This window comes from Lactuca virosa, chromosome 9, assembly GCF_052849685.1.
Source record: "Lactuca virosa cultivar CGN04683 chromosome 9, Lactuca_virosa_CGN04683_v6, whole genome shotgun sequence".
NCBI lineage: Eukaryota > Viridiplantae > Streptophyta > Magnoliopsida > Asterales > Asteraceae > Lactuca > Lactuca virosa.
The window spans coordinates 287,526,751-287,548,094 of record NC_136434.1 but is presented as its reverse complement, the minus strand read 5'-3'; positions in this window follow the sequence as shown (position 1 = coordinate 287,548,094).

The window sequence follows — 21,344 nt, the reverse complement described above, 5'->3', positions numbered from 1 at the left end:
TCTCATCTCTTCTATCCCTCTGAAATCTCTTTCACTCTCTCAAGAACACCCCGACTGCCACCCCCATTCACCTACACCGTCCGCCGCTAGATGTCGCCCGATAACCTTCAGACGCCACCGATCTGTTTGTACACCGGGGAAGTAGCGACCAACTGGATCAACAAAGACGATGAGGGAAGTTAAACCCAAACTGGGTCAAGACCTGCATTCAAACTCCGATGACGAATTTAGATCTGGATGTAGGCTCTTCTGTTGATCTACACCTGCATCTCCTTCTCAACCCTAATCTAGGTTAAATGTATCAATGAGTGGTGGTGAATGGTTTATGGTCGATCGATGAGTCAAAGTCATGTCTGAACCTATCGATGATTTGTAGTGGGGGTCACAGATGAGTATACAACTCCTCTTTAACACACACACACACACACAAACGAACAATCAATTTTCAGGGTTGTCTCTTCTAGAATAATCGAATTTTTGGATTTGTTTCTAGAACTAGAAATCGATTTTGGAATCTAAAAATGCTTATGGGTAATGGGTTTTCAAGAACAATCAATTTCTAAAAATTCAATTTTGTCTGTGTATTTCATATCATTTATATGTTTAGGGATTGATTTAGAAGAATGGTGGAGAAACGAAAAGCTTTGGTTGATCGGAGTTTATGGCGTTCATTTGGCTGCTATTCTTCAAGGACTTCTAAAAATGGTTGCCGGAATTTAAATTGCGTTCACATTGACTTCAAAATCTGATGAAGATGAAGAGTTTTCATATCTGTACACTGTGAAATGGATGTGTGTTCTTCAGTTTTTGGGTTATGGCACAGCTGTACCCATCTGTAAAAGGGTTGATGGGAAGAAGATGGAGAACACCAATAATTGTGTTTGTGTGGTATGGTGGTAGAGAGGGTGGTCCGGTTAGAGAGAGAGAGTGTGTGTGTGTGTGTGTGTGGGGGGGGGGGGGGTTTATTGTTTTCTTTTTTCATTTTATTATAAGAATAAGAAAATAAATAAAAGAAATTAAAATATAATTATTAAGGGGCATATTAGTCATTTTAGATGTGATGTGGACCAAAAACACAAGAAAATACAACCATAGGGACCAAAACCACACAATGTATCTAAAATTGGACCAGTGGTGCACCAACGTTTCGTTTTGGACCAAAAGCACATAAATTTGCCAACCATAGGGACCATTTTTGCAATTTTGTCCTCATTCAAACCTTTGTAACACTATTATCTCCCTTTCCCTCTCCATCTCCCCCCTCCACTCCCTCATGCTCTCTAGTCCAATAAACGGTTCTAGTAGTCAACCATTTAATTGGTACTTATGGCCCATAGCCGGTCTTACACATCCTAGCTTATCGGATCTCATATGAGATATTAAATATCTAGAACAACTATCGTGTGTATATATATATATATATATATATATATATATATATATATATATATATATATATATATATATATATATATATATATATATATACACACACACCTTAATAAGCATTTAGGCCTAAATGCTGAATTTTAAGAGGTACAATCCTTTATACGATTTGTACAATGACTTTATGCACTAAAATCATTTCCGCTCTGCAACAGTTTTTGACTCGGTCCCCGCCTTTAATCCCGGCTCTATGGTTATCTAAATAAACTGATTCTATGGCTTCCCCTATATATCAAATCCTTTCTTCCTTCTTTTTCTGATTCTCACGCTATTTTCAGTTTAAAATTTTGAAATCTTTCCTCACTATAAAATGCTTCCCCTTCTCTCAACCATCTCTCCTTATTAGGGATGGCAAAAAAAACCCGAACCTGACGGGAAAACCCGATTCCCGAAAATTTTGGGCCGGGTTGGGTCGAGCTTATCGGGTAACGGGTCGGGTATCGGGTCTTTATCGGGTATTTATTTCAGGTTTAGGGTAGGGAGTGGGGTATGCGTGCCCCGACCCGACCCGCCTCGAATATATATATATATATATATATATATATATATATATATATATATATATATATATATATATATATATATATATATATATATATATATAATTACATTTAATCCCCTCAGATACTCTAACCCTAAAATCACGTTACCACTTATCGATTTCTATTTCCCTTCTGCCTCTCTAATCTCTTCCAGCCGACATCATAAGACTCGAAGGCCTGATTCCTAAGCTCGTTCCGTTTCATCGAAGACTCAAAATCGAATCCAGTTGCCTCCGTGCCTCGTTGCACTCGTCTATCACCCCTCTCCCCTCGCAGCCTCTCTAGTCGATCATTCATCATTGCCTCGTTAATTTTCATCACCATCGTTTGGAGAATCGACAATTGCAGACTCAAAATCGAAGGCTCGAAGTACATCTGTTCGACACAATCTAAATCCAGGTAAGAATAAGTTCCAAATCCATTTAAGATTTAATGATACTTCTGTGTAACATCCAGAAATTTTTAGCCAAATTTAAACTTTTTCAACCATGAAATCAAATAGTGTTTTACAAAAATGTTTTCAAAATATTATTCATCAGAGTGTCCCAGAAATATAATCATATGGATGAGGAGCGGTACGGTCAAGCCTTCGCCTTGCCATGATCTCCGGAAGTACCTGAAACAATAAACTGAAACTGTAAGCCCGAGGGCTTAGTGAGCTACCCCCAAATACCAATACCACACCGATAATACCATATCAATAACAGATAATCAACAACATGTATATTGGGCATTCGGCCTGACTGGACCGACCAGCAGGGCCTACAGTCTATCTGGATCTATCCCAAGCCTTCGGTGTGACTGGACCGCCATACGGGCCTACAGTCTATTCGGACTGCTCGTAGGTTATGTTGGCCTTCAGCACAAAGTAGGACCGCCTCAACCCAAACATCAAGCAAATAACCATGTGCACATGACTAACATATACTAGCATATACATATATCAGATATAACTATCTCACAGATCATCGATCATAGCAATCTCTCATAACCAAAACACCGACTTAACCAGGTCACTAACATACCGATCCTAACGGATCATAAGAGCATAACAACATACTGTCTATCCTGATACCGATCTAACAGATCATAACCACATGTAGCATACTATAACCAAGATAACGACTAAAAGGGCCGGCCTTGGCGCCTTAGACCCTACTGAGATAGTGAGGATAACTCACCTCTCAAGTGTTGTACTGAAATGATGAGCTCAACTCTCGGATAACCAACATGAACTCCTCCTCCTAAATTTACCACAAAACCCTTTTTCATAAATTTCCAATTTACCACAAATACCCCAGATGTAACATCAAATTTTTTACGCCAAATTTAAACTTTTTCAATCATAAATAAAACCAGATAGTATTTGTTTACAAAATGTTTTCAATCATTATTCATCAGAGTGTCCCAATAACCAGATCATAAGGATGAGGAGCGGTACGGTCACGCCTTCGCCTTGCCATGATCTCATGAAGTACCTGAAACAATAAACTGAAAATTGTAAGCCCCAGGGCTTAGTGAGCTACCCCCAAAATAAAAATACCCTCACCGATAATACCATATCAATAACAGATAAACAACAACATGCATACTGGGCCTTCGGCCTGACTGGACCGCCCTGCAGGGCCTACAATCTATCTGAATCTGTCCCGAGCCTTCGGCATAACTGGACCGCCACGTGGGCCTACAGTCTCCCCGGACCGCTCATAGGGTGTGTTGGCCTTCAGCACAAAGCAAGACCGCCTCAACCCAAGCAACAAGCAAATAACCATGTGCACATAACTAACATATACTGGCATATACAAACATCAAACATATCTATCTCACTGATCACCAATCATAGCAATCTCTCATAACTAGAGCACTGACCTAGCAGGTCACTAACATATCAATCCCTATGGATCATAAGAGCATAACATATTGTCTATCCTGATTCCGATCTAACAGATCATAACCACATGTAGCATACCATAATAATAACAACTAAAGGGCCGGCCTTGGTGCCTTAGACCCTATTGATATAGTGAGGATAACTCACCTTGCAGATGTCGACTCGGAGGATAAACTTCAACCCTCGGATCACTGCCACAAACTCCACCACCTATTACCATAGTATAACCATACTGTATGTTCTCAACCTCTCAAGGTATCCCATCAGTCAACTAGTCAACCTTTGGTCAAAGTCAAAGTCATCAGTCAAGGTCAACAGTCCATGTTGACCATAACTCGCCGAGTACCCTCAGCTACTCGCCGAGTCCCGTGAAATACCTGACCACTCGCCGAGTCACCGGAGTGACTCGTCAAGTTCTAAGGCTCGCGATTGGAACTCTAAGGCCACTTGTCGAGTTTTCCTTCTTGCGACTCGACGGTTGCACATGCATACATAAATTGGGGAAACCCCAACCGACTCGCCGAGTTGTTCATACAACTCGTCGAGTCCACGACAATCTTCATCGGACTCGCCGAGTTGTTCATCCAACTCATCGGGTCCAGGCTCATCTTCATGAGACTCGCCGAGTCAACCTTGCGACTCGCCGAGTTCCTTCAGTCCTTAAGCCATACAGACTCTTTTAAGCCATGCAGTGGCTCTAAATTACAGATCCAAGCTTCTAAGGCATGCTTTTCACGTAAAGTTGCAAACTTTACGTGCATGCATAGCTACAACGGCTCTTAATGTCAAATCCAAGCTCACAATGGGGTTTCATACTCAAAGAGGCTTCATACATGACCAAATTCGGAGCTTTATGACTCTAGAACCCAATAAGGGTCCATATCTGAAGTTACAACTTCAGATCTAGCTCATATCCCACATTATCATCTCAACCAAACCATAAAAACCCTAAATCTCAACCAAAAGAGGTCTAGAAGGAGAATGAAGTAAAGGTGACAACTTGATACCTCCAAATGATGTTATCTGAGGTAGATTTCTGATTTCCCACACTTCCTTGCCCCTAGCCTTTTGTCCTCCAAGCTCTTCTTCTCAAAAGATCTCCTCTCCAAAGCTTTAGACACACAAGAATCAAGCACCAAACGAATTAGGGTTTTCTGAGCTCTCAAGGGACTGCAAAGAGGCCAAAGGAGGCTTATGCTTCTTTAAATAGGGTGCAAAACCCCTGGATTTAGGGTTTCATCTGCCAGCTACTACTCGTCGAGTCCCTTTATGGACTCGGCGAGTAGGCCACTAAATACGCGTCCCAACCCGTTGCTACTCGACGAGTAGGGCAACCAACTCGTCGAGTAGACCTTGAAATCGAAGAAATTCTTATTTAAACAATACCTGAGAATCGGAGCGTTATAATTCTCCCCTACTTGAATTACACTTCTCCCTCGAAGTCTGCTGGAATAAACAACGCCGGGTAATGCTCTCGCATTTCCGCCTCCGGCTCCCATGTCCACTCGGATCCCCTCCGATGTTCCCACCGCACTTTCACCAAAGGTATTTCTTTGTTCCGCAAAATCTTCTTCTTCCTTTCCAAGATGGCCACAGGCCTCTCTACGTAATTCAGGCGCTCATCGACCTGAATATCATCCAGCGATACCACCGCCTCCTGATCCATAATGCACTTTCGCAGCTGCGAAACGTGGAAGGTGCTGTGGATCCGACTAAGCTCCTCCGGCAGCTCTAGCCTGTAAGCCACCTTGCCAACCCTGGAAATGATCCTGAACGGACCAATATATCGGGGACCCAATTTTCCCCTCTTCCTGAAGCGGATCACACCCTTCCAGGGCGAGACCTTCAGGAGTACCATATCACCGACCTGAAACTCTAGCTCGGATCGGCGCCGGTCGGCGTAACTCTTCTGCCGACTCTAAGCGGTCTGCAGCCGCTGCCTAACCTGCTGAATCTTCTCGGTAGTCTGGAAGACTACCTCCGTCCGACCCATCACCCTGTGTCCGACCTCACCCCAACAAACTGGGGTGCGACACCTCCGTCCATACAACAGCTCGAAAGGCGGGGCGCCAATACTGGAATGATAGTTGTTGTTGTAGGCGAACTCTGCAAGTGGTAGGTGAGAATCCCAGCTCCCACCGAAATCAATAACACACGCCCTCAACATATCCTCGAGGGTCTGAATGGTCCGCTCGCTCTGACCGTCGGTCTGCGGATGGAATGGTGTACTAAAGTGCAGCCTCTTGCCCAGTTCCTCGTCGAACTTCTGCCAGAAACGGGAGGTAAATCTAACATCCCTGTCGGAGACAATGGAGACCGGAACCCCATGGCGAGCAACGATCTCACGGACATATATGTCGGCCAGCTTCTCGGCCAACGAACCCTCCCGTATTGCCAAGAAATGGGCACTCTTGGTCAATCGATCCACGATGTCCCATATAGCATCAAACCCCTTCGCCGTTCTTGGCAACTTGGTAATAAAGTCCATCGTGATCTGTTCCCATTTCCACATGGGAATCTCCAGGGGCTGCAGTTTACCATGCGGCCTCTGATGCTCGGCCTTGACCATCCTACAGGTCAAGCACCTCTCGACGTACCAAGCGATTTCTCGCTTCATGCACGGCCACCAGTAGCTCAAACTTAAATCCCGGTACATCTTGGTGGCCCCCGGGTGTATAGAAAAGTGAGACTTATGAGCCTCCTCCATCACTGTCTGCCGGACCCCTCCGGACATCGGAACCCAAACCCGACCGTATCGGGTTAACAATCCTCGACTATCCTGCACAAACCGGGTGTTCTCACCCCTGATCCTCTCCAGCTTCCAGTTCTCTGGCCGCATACCCTCGACCTGAGCATCCCTAATCAAGCTTACAAGAGGGTAATCCACCGCTATCCTCATACACCTTGCTGGGGTAGAAGACCCAGCTGACTTGCGGCTCAAAGCGTCTGCAACCACATTCGCTTTACCAGGATGGTAAAGGATCTCACAATCATAGTCCTTGACTACATCCAGCCACCTGCGCTGCCTCATATTCAGGTTCGGAAAATCCATGATGTGCCTCAAACTCTTGTGATCCGTGTATATAGTACATCGGACCCCGTACAGATAATGCCTCCAAATCTTGAGAGCGAATACCACCGCTCCCAACTCAAGATCGTGCGTAGGGTATCTCGTCTCATGCGGCTTCAGCTACCACGATGCATAGGCTATCACCCGTCCCCTCTGTTGGATTAGGTGTCTAAGCCCATAACTATAATTGGTATGTACTTGAATTGATAGCAGCACAGTCCTTTTGGGTTGCCCTCAACCTAGCAACTGGACAAGGAAATTATGAAAGGAGAGATATTAATTTATAAGATTAATAAATTAATATATATATATATATATATATATATATATATATATGATTTATTAATATGTTAATGGATTAATATATTAATTAGAAATCACTATGTTTAATTAATTGTTAGCCAGAAATTAATCAGAATTGATTTTGGGGTTAAAAGAATTAATTATAAGGTACAGGGACTAGTTTGCAATTATCTAATAGTTGAGTGGAAGGCTCTAGAACCCCCTTGGAAGAGGGTGGACGAAATCTTTAGGGGAAACCCTAATAATTTCGTCCATAGGGGCTTGGATAAGGCCCTTGGGTTTGCTTAGGCCCTAAGCAAAGGATAACTAGGGTTTCCCTTAAACCCTAGATCCCTCAGCTATATAAGGAGCCTCCTGGTTCATGTTTTGGTCACTTTTTCTTTTGAAGAAACCCTAAGGCCGAGATTTTGCATACTCCCTCTCCCCTCTCTCTTCTACTTTCCTTCTTGCTAGTTCTTGGGTGTGATTCCATTAGAGGCATTACATTTGTGGTGCTAAGCTTCCAAGAAGATCAAGATCAAGATCAAGAGGATTATCAATTGTTTGCTATAACAATTGAAAGGTATGTAAACCCTAAACCCTAGTTTGTTAATTTCGAAATTAGCCTCTCTCCTCTAGGGTTCTTGTTTTGCAATTCAAAGTTGTATGTTCAATAGTTAAAACATAGATCCAAAGTAGGTTGCATGTGAACTTAGGAATTGTTTCTAGTGTATTTGTTTTACCTAAAACTCATCAGTGGTATCAGAGCCATTGTTGTTTTAAATTGAATTGCTACAATTGTTGAATTGCAAATTAGGGTTTATAGCTATTAAACCCTAAAGGCCAAAATTTTCGATTTCTAGGGTTTTGGATCAAAGGGTTTTTTCGAAAACCCTAGCCTCCAAAGAACCCTAATCGAAATTAGGGTTAGGATTTTGAAAAACCCTAGCCTCCTCCCTTGTAAATTTCGAAATTTGCTTAGAAGTTTTAGGGTTTCTTGTTTTGGATAATTGTTACTTAATTATATTAATTGGATAATTATCCTTACCCTATTTTTCGAAATTTAGAGGGATAAGGATTAGGATTAAATTAATGGATTAATTTAATTAGATAATCCTTACAAGATTTAATAATTTGATTAATAGTTAATTAAAAGATAAATATTAAATCTAGTTAAATGGTTTATTTAAATTTAAATTTAATAGCTTAAATTTCGAAATTTAAAAAACCCTTGAAGTTTTAAAATGTTTTAAAACACACCTTATATATATATTATATTTAAAAGTTTAATATTATATATGTATAAGAATATGGTCAGTCAAATCGCTAGTATGCCTCATTCACGAAGCTAATCTATAAGGGGGGTATAAGGAAACTGCCTATAAAATGGTAGTTGAATGGGTGTCCACTCTCACCCACCGCTTCCTTGATTAGTGGAGGGTCGTTAGCAGAACGGATTTGATAGGACAACTACTTCTCATTAAAAGTATAATGATATTAAAGAAAGTACTAGAACATTATTTTCAAAATCCCAACTCTAGTTACTTTAGGAAAAATGTGAAAAGTATGCTAATCCATGAAATTGCACATTATGCTTTATTGGTCGTTAGTGGAGCGTGTGTGGTTAACCAGCACACTAAAAGGCACTAATAAAGAGTAGTAATGGATATCTCATAATTGTCATTTTGATGGAGCGTGTGTGGTTTACCAACACATCAATAGTTAATGATAAAGACAATGAGGTTACCAAGCACATTTGCATGGTTATTCACATCTTGTTTGTGATCCTTGGCATCCCAGTCACAAATAGAAAAGCATAATCTGAGATTAAAACATGCCATTGAATAGTTTCAATGTATCTCAAAAGAATTAGGAATTTCACTTCGTTTGTTTCGTCTAATGGTGGAATTGGTGAATCGTCATTCACCTATCTTTATGAAATTTGCACTTGGATCTCGGCATCCCATTTCTAAGTTGTGAATCTTCATAGTTGGATCCTAACCTTGATATTATATCTTTGGGTTATTTTATTAAGGTATCTTGAAATCTAACTAAAACTTTCTTTCTTTTAAGATGTCTACTCCTGGAAACATTTCTGCTTCGTCCTCCTCCAACCAAAACTTCTCTTTGCTCAATATCTGCTCCAAAGTCGTTATGGATGGCTCAAACTATAACGATTGGATGCGCAACATCAAGATGGCTCTTCGTTTCGAGAACAAAGAATATGTTCTTGAAAAGGAGCTCAAAGAGCTTGATGAGAATGAAGCTACTCCTGAAGATCTTGCTGCCTACAAGAAACATTACGATGATGCTACCAAAGTGGCATGCATCATGGTGGCAACTATGTCCCCAGAACTGCAGAGGTACTATGAGGACTACTGGCCTTTCGAGATGAACAAGGACCTTATGGAAAAGTACCATAAGCGAGCTCGTCAAGAAAAGTTCGAAGTAGTCAAGTCACTCATGGCTTGCAAGATGAAAGATGGGGAGTCAGTTGTGTCACATGTGCAAAGAATGCAACGCTACATAGAGCGTTTGGTCAAGCTCAATATTCACTTTGATGAGGAATTGGCCATTGACATGGTCTTGAACTTACTTCCTGAATGTTATGGTCAGTTTATTCTAACTTACCATTTGAACAATACTGAGCAGACCTTGGCCCAATTGCACAACTTGTTGCAGACAGCTGAGGCAGGGATGAAGGGTAAAAGTATACCCTCCACACCTACGAGTGCCCCTGTTTTGGCTATTGGACAGGGAAAGGGGAAAAAGAGGAAAGGTCCTCCCAAACAAAACTGGAAGAGCAAGGCTCAAGCTGGGTCATCTAATAATGGCCCAAAGGCTAAGCCCAATGGTTCCACTCCCCATGTTTCTGATCCAAAAGAGGCAGTTTGCTTTTACTGCAACCAAAAGGGGCATTGGAAGAGATCTTGCCCACAATATCTGCAAGATATCAAGGATGGCAAAGTGAAGCCATCTTCGGCAGGTATTTACACTATTTCTGCTAATAACTCATTATCTTCTCGTTCATGGGTCCTTGATACAGGATGTGGTTTTCATATCTGTTCTGATTTGCAGGGTCTAAAGGAAAGTGAGGAGATAGAGCGAGGAAGGATAAACCTGATCATGGGAAACAGAAAGTCTTCACCAGTAACCAAGATCGGAGTTTATCAGCTTCTGCTTAGTAATGATGTTAGATTAGATTTAATAAATTGTTGCTATTCGTCTGAGATGACGAGAAACATTATTTCATTTCATGCATTGTTCAGACAAGGTTTTACATATTCTTTTAATGATTTGAATGGTTCAATTTCTGTTTATAAGAATGGTGTTTTTATGTTTGAAGCTTTACCTTGCAATGGTGTGTATGAAACAGTGACTTGTGTTGATAGCCTAGGAAATAGTGTACTTAATATTGACTTGTCTAATAGTGTAGACAAGGCATGCTTGTGGCATTGTCGTCTTGGACACATCAACAAGAAACGCATAGCCCAACTCCAAAAGGATGGTGTGTTGGAATCATTTGACCTAAAGTCAGATGACATGTGTGAATCTTGTCTTTTGGGAAAGATGACAAAATCACCATTCACAGGGTCTTGTGAAAGAGGTGAAGGTCTGTTGGATCTCATACACACGGATGTGTGTGGGCCCTTCAGATCAACTACAAGAGATGCTAATCGATTCTATGTGACTTTCACTGACGATTATAGCAGATATGGATATATCTACTTGATCAAGCATAAGTCAGAAACTTTTGAAAAATTCAAAGAGTTTAAGCATGAAGTCGAAAATCAATTGGGCAGAAAGATAAAGATACTTAGATCCGATAGAGGCGGGGAGTATCTTAGTATCGAGTTTAACGACTATCTGAAAGAATGTGGGATAGTCTCACAATTGACTCCTCCTAGGACACCACAGTTAAATGGTGTAGCTGAGAGGCGCAATCGAACCTTGTTAGACATGGTTCGTTCTATGATGAGTCGGGCTTCGCTTCCTATTCACTTCTGGGGGTATGCCTTAGAGACAGCCGCCCACATCCTCAATCTTGTCCCTACAAAGAAGGTTGCCAAAACACCTCACGAAATGTGGACAGGGAAAGTTCCCTCGTTAGCACATATTAAAGTCTGGGGTTGTGAAGCTTTCGTAAGACGAGAGACTCACGACAAGCTAGCAGCTAGAAGTGAGAAATGTGTTTTCATTGGTTACCCAAAGCAGTCTTTTGGATATTTGTTCTACAGGCCTAGTGAAAACGTGGTCTTTGTAGCACGAAGAGGAGTCTTTCTTGAAAGAGAGCTCATATTCAAAGAGGACAGTGGGAGCACTATTGACCTTGAAGAAATTCAAGATTCATCCAATGAAGGAACCTTAGATGACACTAGCACTTAACCAGAGGAAACAGTTCCTGTTGAACCAATCGATAACTCATTACCTCTTAGAAGATCCACTAGGGTGAGTGTGCCACCTGAGTTGTATGGTTTTCATATTACTTCAGATGGTGACACATTCATAAGTGACAGAACACTGGTAAACTTAGATAAACCAGTCACTTATAAGGAAGCAATGGCAGGCCCAGAGGCTTCCAAGTGGAAAGAGGCAATGGACAGCGAGATTAAGTCCATGTATGACAACCAAGTTTGGAATTTGGTTGATAGTGCACCAGGTCGTAAGACAGTTGGGTGCAAATGGATCTTCAAGAAGAAGACAGACATGGATGGAAATGTGCACACATTCAAGGCTCGACTGGTTGCAAAAGGTTTCACTCAAACCCCAGGGGTTGACTATGATGAGACCTTCTCACCAGTAGCTAAGATTAAATCTATTAGGATATTGCTCGCCATAGCTGCCTTTCATGATTATGAAATCTGGCAGATGGATGTCAAAACTGCTTTCCTTAATAGGAAGTTGGCTGAAGATGTTTACATGAGTCAGCCAGAGGGTTTTGTTGATGCGAAGTTCCCCAATAGAGTGTGCAAGCTTGAGAAATCCATTTATGGATTGAAACAAGCATCTCGCAGTTGGAATCTTTGCTTCCATGAGAAAGTCAAAGAGTTTGGTTTCTCTAGAAGTGAAGATGAGTTCTGTGTGTATATCAAGGCTAGTGGGAGTATAGTAACTTTTCTGGTGTTGTATGTCGATGACATATTACTCATTGGTAACGACGTTCCAACCTTGAAAGAAGTTAAGTCTTGGCTTGGAAAGTGTTTTGCCATGAAAGACCTTGGAGAAGCTGCCTATATTCTTGGGATTAGAATATTGAGAGATAGAAAGAAGAGACTAATTGGACTTAGTCAGAGCACATACTTGGATAAGGTACTAAAGAGGTTTAGTATGGAAAATTCCAAGAAGGGAGAGCTACCTATCCAGAGCAATACCAAATTGAGTAAGACTCAATGCCCGAGTACAGATGTTGAAATAGATGACATGAGTCGTGTACCTTATGCTTCCGTTGTCGGATCGATCATGTACGCTATGACATGTACTCGCCCTGATGTGGCATTTGCTTTGAGCATGGTCAGTCGCTATCAGGGAAACCCAGGTAGAGCTCATTGGATAGCAGTTAAGAATATACTCAAGTATTTGCGAAGGACAAAGGACTGGGTTCTTGTGCTTGGTGGCAGTGATACTTTGAGAGTAGATGGTTACAGTGATGCCAGCTTTCAGACGGATAGAGATAACTTCCGTTCTCAGTCGGGCTGGGTGTTTTTACTGAATGGAGGAACGGTTACTTGGAAGAGTTCCAAGCAAAATACGGTGGCTGATTCTACTTGTGAATCAGAGTACATAGCAGCAAGTGAAGCGTCGAAAGAAGCAGCTTGGTTGAGGAACTTCATCGGGGATCTCGGAGTTGTTCCAACCATCCAGGAGCCTATGGAACTGTTCTGCGATAATGAAGGAGCGGTTGCCTTGACAAAGGAACCGAGAGATCATGGTAAGACCAGACATATCGACAGAAAGTACCATTTCATCAGACATAGAGTAGAAGAAGGCCATCTTATAGTAAAGAGGGTGTCATCTGAAGATAACCCAGCAGATCCTCTCACAAAGGGTCTGAGTAGGGCTAAGCATATTCAGCATGCTCGGAGCATAGGACTGAAAGATGATATTAGTTTTAGTAGTTAGATTAGTTTTTGAAACTTGTAACAAAGTAAATGTAATTGACTTTTGGTGATTAAATAATAAAGTATTATTTATAAGTTTGGCTACTACCTTTTGTCAATTGTTTATTATTGTGTTTCATTTTTGCATGTTTTACTTCCTGAATAATGAGATTATTCAAACTCCACAGTCGCTCGTACTCTTGGAAGTAAGTAGTGAATTAAGACTGTCATGAATTGGATTGCAGATTGTCTAAGGATAGACATGGCAATAGAATTGCTGCAATGTTCATGAGTACTCAGAAATTGAGATTTGAGTATTGGATAAACCCACGCTCAGAGTATTACTTCATGGAATTCATCACGAGTAATACTGAGACGATAATATCTTATAATCTTGAAACGAAGATATATGAGTTGTAATTTACAAGTCGGTTGTGCATTGGTGATACGAAAACGCATCAGTAACTTGGTGTTATAAAACGTATTGTCATGCATAATTTGATGACTAAAAGATACAAGCGTATGAGTCAACGTTTATTCGTTCCTTTTTCCCTAACAGGAAAAGCGATATCTGTGGGCCCCTCGATGATTTGGTGTTGACTTATGTGCTGGGCCCAGCCAGGACTAAATTGATGTGTTCGATTAGAAGTCCTACATCATCACAAATCAGGAATCGGGAAACATAGATTCTGGACAAACAGATTGATTACATTCCATGTCTTTTGTCTAGGGATATCAAGCAGAACGAAGGGTTATATGATCACTTATCTTAGGACACGTAACTGACTGGGTCAGAGTTCGGCAGCAGCTTTTTGGAAGCTACAATTTGCTGGTCAAATTTAGAAGGCATACTAGCAATTATAGTTACAGACTTATCCAAGTGGGAGACTGTTGGATTAGGTGTCTAAGCCCATAACTATAATTGGTATGTACTTGAATTGATAGCAGCACAGTCCTTTTGGGTTGCCCTCAACCTAGCAACTGAACAAGGAAATTATGAAAGGAGAGATATTAATTTATAAGATTAATAAATTAATATATATATATATATATATATATATATATATATATATATATATATATATATATATATATATGATTTATTAATATGTTAATGGATTAATATATTAATTAGAAATCACTATGTTTAATTAATTGTTAGCCAGAAATTAATCAGAATTGATTTTGGGGTTAAAAGAATTAATTATAAGGTACAGGGACTAGTTTGCAATTATCTAATAGTTGAGTGGAAGGCTCTAGAACCCCCTTGGAAGAGGGTGGACGAAATCTTTAGGGGAAACCCTAATAATTTCGTCCATAGGGGCTTGGATAAGGCCCTTGGGTTTGCTTAGGCCCTAAGCAAAGGATAACTAGGGTTTCCCTTAAACCCTAGATCCCTCAGCTATATAAGGAGCCTCCTGGTTCATGTTTTGGTCACTTTTTCTTTTGAAGAAACCCTAAGGCCGAGATTTTGCATACTCCCTCTCCCCTCTCTCTTCTACTTTCCTTCTTGCTAGTTCTTGGGTGTGATTCCATTAGAGGCATTACATTTGTGGTGCTAAGCTTCCAAGAAGATCAAGATCAAGATCAAGAGGATTATCAATTGTTTGCTATAACAATTGAAAGGTATGTAAACCCTAAACCCTAGTTTGTTAATTTCGAAATTAGCCTCTCTCCTCTAGGGTTCTTGTTTTGCAATTCAAAGTTGTATGTTCAATAGTTAAAACATAGATCCAAAGTAGGTTGCATGTGAACTTAGGAATTGTTTCTAGTTTATTTGTTTTACCTAAAACCCATCACCCTCTGCATGAGGACTGCCCCCAGGCCTGTGATGGATGCATCTCAAAATACTACAAAATCCTCGACTCCCTCAGGGAGCGTCAACACTAGCGCCTCACATAAACACCGCTGGAGGGTCTCAAATGCCCTCTGCTGCTCAGGGCCCCACCGGAAATCTACCCCCTTCCTCGTTAGACGAGTGAGGGGTACTGCAATCTTGGAGAAATCTCGAATGAATCTCCGGTAGTACCCTGCTAATCCCAAGAAACTCCTGATGTCTGAGGGAGATTTTGGAATCTCCCACTGCATAACCGCCTCGACTTTGGCCGGGTCGGCCACAATCCCCTCCTGGTTAATGAGATGTCCGAGAAACTGGACCTCTCGTAACCAAAACTCACACTTCGAGAACTTGGCATACAGCCGTTCTCGTCGCAAAACCTCCAACAACTCCCTGAGGTGCTCCTCGTGTTGTTCTCGGGTCTTGGAATACACGAAGATATCATCTATGAATACAATGACCGAGCGATCGAGCATCGGTCTGCAGACCCGATTCATCAAATCCATAAACACTGCCGGCGAGTTGGTGAGCCCAAACGGCATCACCACGAACTCGTAATGACCATAACGAGTCCGAAACGCGGTCTTGTCAACGTCTTCCTCCCATACCCTGACCTGGTGATACCCGGATCTCAAATTGATCTTGGAAAACCAAGATGTACCCTGCAGCTGATCGAAAAGATCATCTATCCTTTGGAGTGGATAATGGTTCTTCACCGTTAGCTTGTTCAACTCCCTATAGTCAATGCACATCCTGTGCGAACCGTCCTTCTTCCTGACGAAGAGGATCGGTGCTCCCCATGGTGAACTACTCGGACGAATAAACTGCTTACCCAGCAGCTCCTGCAACTAAGATGATAACTCCTGCATCTCTGGCGGTGCCAAGCGGTACGGCGCCCTATTGATAGGGGCCGCACCCGGCACCAGATCAATCCTGAACTCCACCTGCCTCTCCGGAGGCACTCCAGGTAACTCCTCTGGAAACACGTCAGCAAACTCTCTAACCACCGGGACCTCTGAAACTGAAGTCTGATCCCTGACCCGCGTGTCCACCACACACGCTAAATAACCGACACACCCGTGCGGGATATACTGCCAAGCCCTGGCTGCCGAACAAAACCCTGATCCTACTCTGGTGCCCTCACCATATACCACCAGTTCTCCCCCACTTGGGGTTCGAACTACTACTCGCTGTCCCTCACAATCGATTATGGCGCCAAAACGACTTAGCCAATCCATCCCTACGATCACGCATACTTCCCCCATGGGAATAGGAATCAAATCTATCGGGAAAGATACCCCGAAAATTTCCAGCTCACATCCCCGGTAGACCGAAGAAGCAGAAACCCCGTGTTCGTTGGCGATAGAAACTCGCAACGGACACTCAAGCTCATCTACCGGCACACTGAACCCCCTACTGAAAGTCTAAGATACAAACGACCGACTCGCCCCCGAGTCGAATAAAACCAATGCAGGCAAAGAGCTTACTAAAAACGTACCTAAACACAGGTACCACCGATAAGCACAGCAAAGATACAATAACTGAAACAGAAAATAGAAACATACCAGCAACCACATCCGGCGCTGCCTTGGCCTCCTCGGCCTTGAGATGGAAGGCGCGCCCCTGAGCCTTCGGAGGCTCCACCTTGACTGGCCTCCCATCCCCAATCCTCAAAGTAGCCGGTGCGGATCCCTGCGCCGGCTTGGCGGTGAGCTGCGGGCAGTTGGTCTTCACGTGACCAACCTGATGACACTGGTAAAAAATCCTCATATCTGCTGGAGGGGCGGACTGGCGACAGTCCCTGGCATAGTGCCCCTCCTTGCCGCATTTGTGGCAACCACCTCCTGCTCGACAAACCCCAGAATGACCCCTGCCACACTTTCGACAGGTGCGGCTCTGCTGACCCCCGGTTCGAGTATCAGCGGTCTTGGACCGCTTAGGTGTCGGCTGAGATTGTGCCGGAACCTGACGATACTCCTTCAACTGCAGATCTATCTCCAACTCATGCCGCCTTGCGGCTTCCTGAAGATCCAGAAGAGTATCACAACGTTGCGTAGCAACAAACTGTCGAATATCAGTCTTGAGCATACTACGATAACGAGTCATCTGAGACTGCTCTGAAGCAAACTCCGGGAAAAACATAGCCCTCTCCGTGAACATACGAGTGATCTCCATCACTGACTCCCCATCCTGCCTCAATGTCAAAAACTCCTGAGCAAGCCGCTCCCGCTCAACGCGTGGAATGTAGCGGGTGCGGAACATATCTCGGAACTGCTCCCAAGTAACAGCAGCTCGCTGATCATCAGTGTACGACCCTGTCGTCAATCTCCACCAGTCCTTTGCCCCAAGCCTCAGCAGGTTCAGGGCACACCTGACCTTCTGGTCAGCAGGACATGAAGACGTGAAGAAACAGCCCTCCACGTCAGATAACCACCTCATAGCCCTGATCGCATCCTGTGTACCATCAAACGTCGGGGGCTTCGTGTTATCTAAGTCCCGGTACTGGAAAGCCCTGCCGGCTCCTCCTTCAACCCCTGCCGCGGTTACAGCCGATGTGGCTGCAGCGGCAGCTGTCTCTACTAGAGCTGCATATCGCTCATCAAAGTACTCAACCATCGCGGTCTTAATCGACCCAAACATCTCTGGCAGCTGCGCTCGGAATGCTGCAGCAATCTCGTCGTGTAGAATCTCCCGGATCCTGGCATCCAACTCCTCTGTCCCTATCTGTACCACGGGCTCAGGTGCTACCGGCACCTCCGACCCTCCGTCTCCCGATCCTGATCCTGATCCCGATCCGGATCCAGTAGTAAAACGTCTCGTCACCACCATACTGAAAATATAACCAAGATGTCAAATAAGCAACATATATCGGGAGACCAATTCCCACCACCCTAGGGGGTTATGACTTCCTTGCTACGCGTATGGGTCCTGTGCTTTCAGTAGTATGGGTCCATACTACCTTCCGCACCTACCCATATTTGTCTCAAGTATCACCACAACGCCCTAATACTATCATCAACATAACATGCGCTCAACCCTCACTCCTAGGGGAATATCGACTACCTCGCCACTGGTCTCACCGCTTCCACAACCCACACATCCATGAAACTTTCACCAACCCTGCAGCACTAGTGTATGCTAGCCACACATAACACTGGACCCGATAGACTTTCGAATATCCAATCCTACACTGGGTCGAATCAGACATTCTCAGGCTATAAGATATTGGTTATACACAGCCGTGATGTATACACTAAACACCTACAGTTATGATGTCAATTCCATATACAAGAAACCCTAGGCTAGTAGGCATCATATAATCAGGCAAGTCTATCATGCGATTCCTGAAGATTCCTAGCCTAACACTAGCATGTTGTTCTATCATATCATAATATCAAATAACTGTATGGTATTTTGGGGTTTACTTACAGGCTCCGGCTGATCGTACCCTCTGCATCCTCCATCCTTTATTTTGAAAACCATTTTAGAATTTATTCCGAAAATTCCCTTGATTTGAGACTGGGTTCACACGAGTGTTTCCCCCAATTCACCCAAACCAAGGCTCTGATACCAACTTGTAACATCAAATTTTTTACGCCAAATTTAAACTTTTTCAATCATAAATAAAACCAGATAGTATTTGTTTACAAAATGTTTTCAATCATTATTCATCAGAGTGTCCCAATAACACAATCATAAGGATGAGGAGCGGTACGGTTACGCCTTCGCCTTGCCATGATCTCCTGAAGTACCTGAAACAACAAACTGAAAACTGTAAGCCCCAGGGCTTAGTGAGCTACCCTCAAAATACCAATACCCCACCAATAATACCATATCAATAACAGATAAACAACAACATGCATATTGGGCCTTCGGCCTGACTGGACCTCCCTGCAGGGCCTACAGTCTATCTGAATCTGTCCCGAGCCTTCGGCATAACTGGACCGCCACGTGGGCCTACAGTCTCCCCGGACCGTTCATAGGGTGTGTTGGCCTTCAACACAAAGCAGGACCGCCTCAACCCAAGCAATAAGCAAATAACCATGTGCACATGACTAACATATACTGGCATATACAAACATCAAACATATCTATCTCACTTATCAGCAATCATAGCAATCTCTCATAACTAGAGCACTGACCTAGCAGGTTACTAACATATCAATCCCTACGGATCATAAGAGCATAACATACTGTCTATCCTGATTCCAATCTAACAGATCATAACCACATGTAGCATACCATAACAATAACAACTAAAGGGCCGACCTTGGTGCCTTAGACCCTATTGATATAGTGAGGATAACTCACCTTGCAGATGTCGACTCGGAGGATAAACTTCAACCCTCGGATCACTGCTACAAACTCCACCACCTATTACCATAGTATAACCATACTGTAAGTTCTCAACCTCTCAAGGTATCCCATCAGTCAACTAGTCAACCTTTGGTCAAAGTCAAAGTCATCAGTCAAGGTCAACAGTCCACGTTGACCCTAACTCGCCGAGTACCCTCAGCTACTCGCCGAGTCCCGTGAAATACCTGATCACTCGTCGAGTCACCGGAGTGACTCGTCGAGTTCTAAGGCTCGCGATTGGAACTCTAAGGCCACTCGTCGAGTTTTCCTTCTTGCGACTCGACGGTTGCACATGCATACATAAATTGGAGAAACCTCAACCGACTCGTCGAGTTGTTCATACAACTCATCGAGTCCACGGCAATCTTCATCGCACTCGCCGAGTTGTTCATCCAACTCGTCGGGTCCAGGCTCATCTTCATGAGACTCGTCGAGTCAACCTTGCGACTCGCCGAGTTCCTTCAGTCCTTAAGCCATACAGACTCTTTTAAGCCAAGCAGTGGCTCCAAATTACAGATCCAAGCTTCTAAGGCATGCTTTTCACGTAAAGTTGCAAACTTTACGTGCATGCATAGCTACAAAGGCTCTTAATGTCAAATCCAAGCTCACAATGGGGTTTCATACTCAAAGAGGCTTCATACATGACCAAATTCAGAGCTTTATGACTCTAGAACCCAAGAAAGGTCCAGATCTGAAGTTACAATTTCAGATCTAGCTCATATCCCACATTATCATCTCAACCAAACCATAAAAACCCTAAATCTCAACCAAAAGAGGTCTAGAAGGAGAATGAAGTAAAGGTGACGACTTGATACCTCCAAATGATGCTATCTGAGGTAGATTTCTGATTTCCCACACTTCCTTGCCCCTAGCCTTTTGTCCTACAAGCTCTTCTTCTCAAAAGATCTCCTCTCCAAAGCTTTAGACACACAAGAATGAAGCACCACACCAATTAGGGTTTTTTGAGCCCCAAGGGACTGCAAAGAGGCCAAAGGAGGCTTATGCTTCTTTAAATAGGGTACAAAACCCCGGGATTTAGGGTTTCATCTGCCAGCTCCTGCTCGTCGAATCCCTTTATGGACTCGGCGAGTAGGCCACTAAATACGCGTCCCAACCCGTTGCTACTCGACGAGTAGGGCAACCAACTCGTCGAGTAGACCTTGAAATCGAAGAAATTCTTATTTAAACAATACCTGAGAATCGGGGCGTTACACCAGAGGTCAACTGGTCAACCCTTGGTCAAAGTCCACGTCCACAGTCAAAGTCAACAGTCCATGTTGACCCAACTCGTCGAGTGCAGTTCACCGACTCGTCGAGTTCTTCCTGAACTCGAGAAGTCGTGAAATCCTAGGTTGACTCGTCGAGTTCCCTTATAACTCGACGAGTTCATATGTGTCCAAAGGTTGAGAGAACCCTAGCCGACTCGCCGAGTCTTCGACTGACTCGCCGAGTCCAAGGCAATCTTCAACGGACTCGCCGAGTTGTTCATCCAACTCGTCGAGTATATGGCCATCTTCATGTGGCTCGCCGAGTTGATTATGCAACTCGTCGAGCCCCTTCAGACCTTCACCCATACAGACACTTTTTAAGCCATGCAGCGGCTCCATATTGTAAATCCAAGCTTCTAAGGCATGTTTATCACGTAAAGTTGCAAACTTTACGTGCATACATGGCTCTAAAGGCTCTAAATGACAAATCTAAGATTATAATGGAGTTTTACACTCAAGGAAGGCTTCATACATGACCAAGCTCGAAACTTTATGAACCTAGAACCCAAGAAGGGTCCAGATCTGAAGTTGAAACTTCAGATCTAGCTCATACA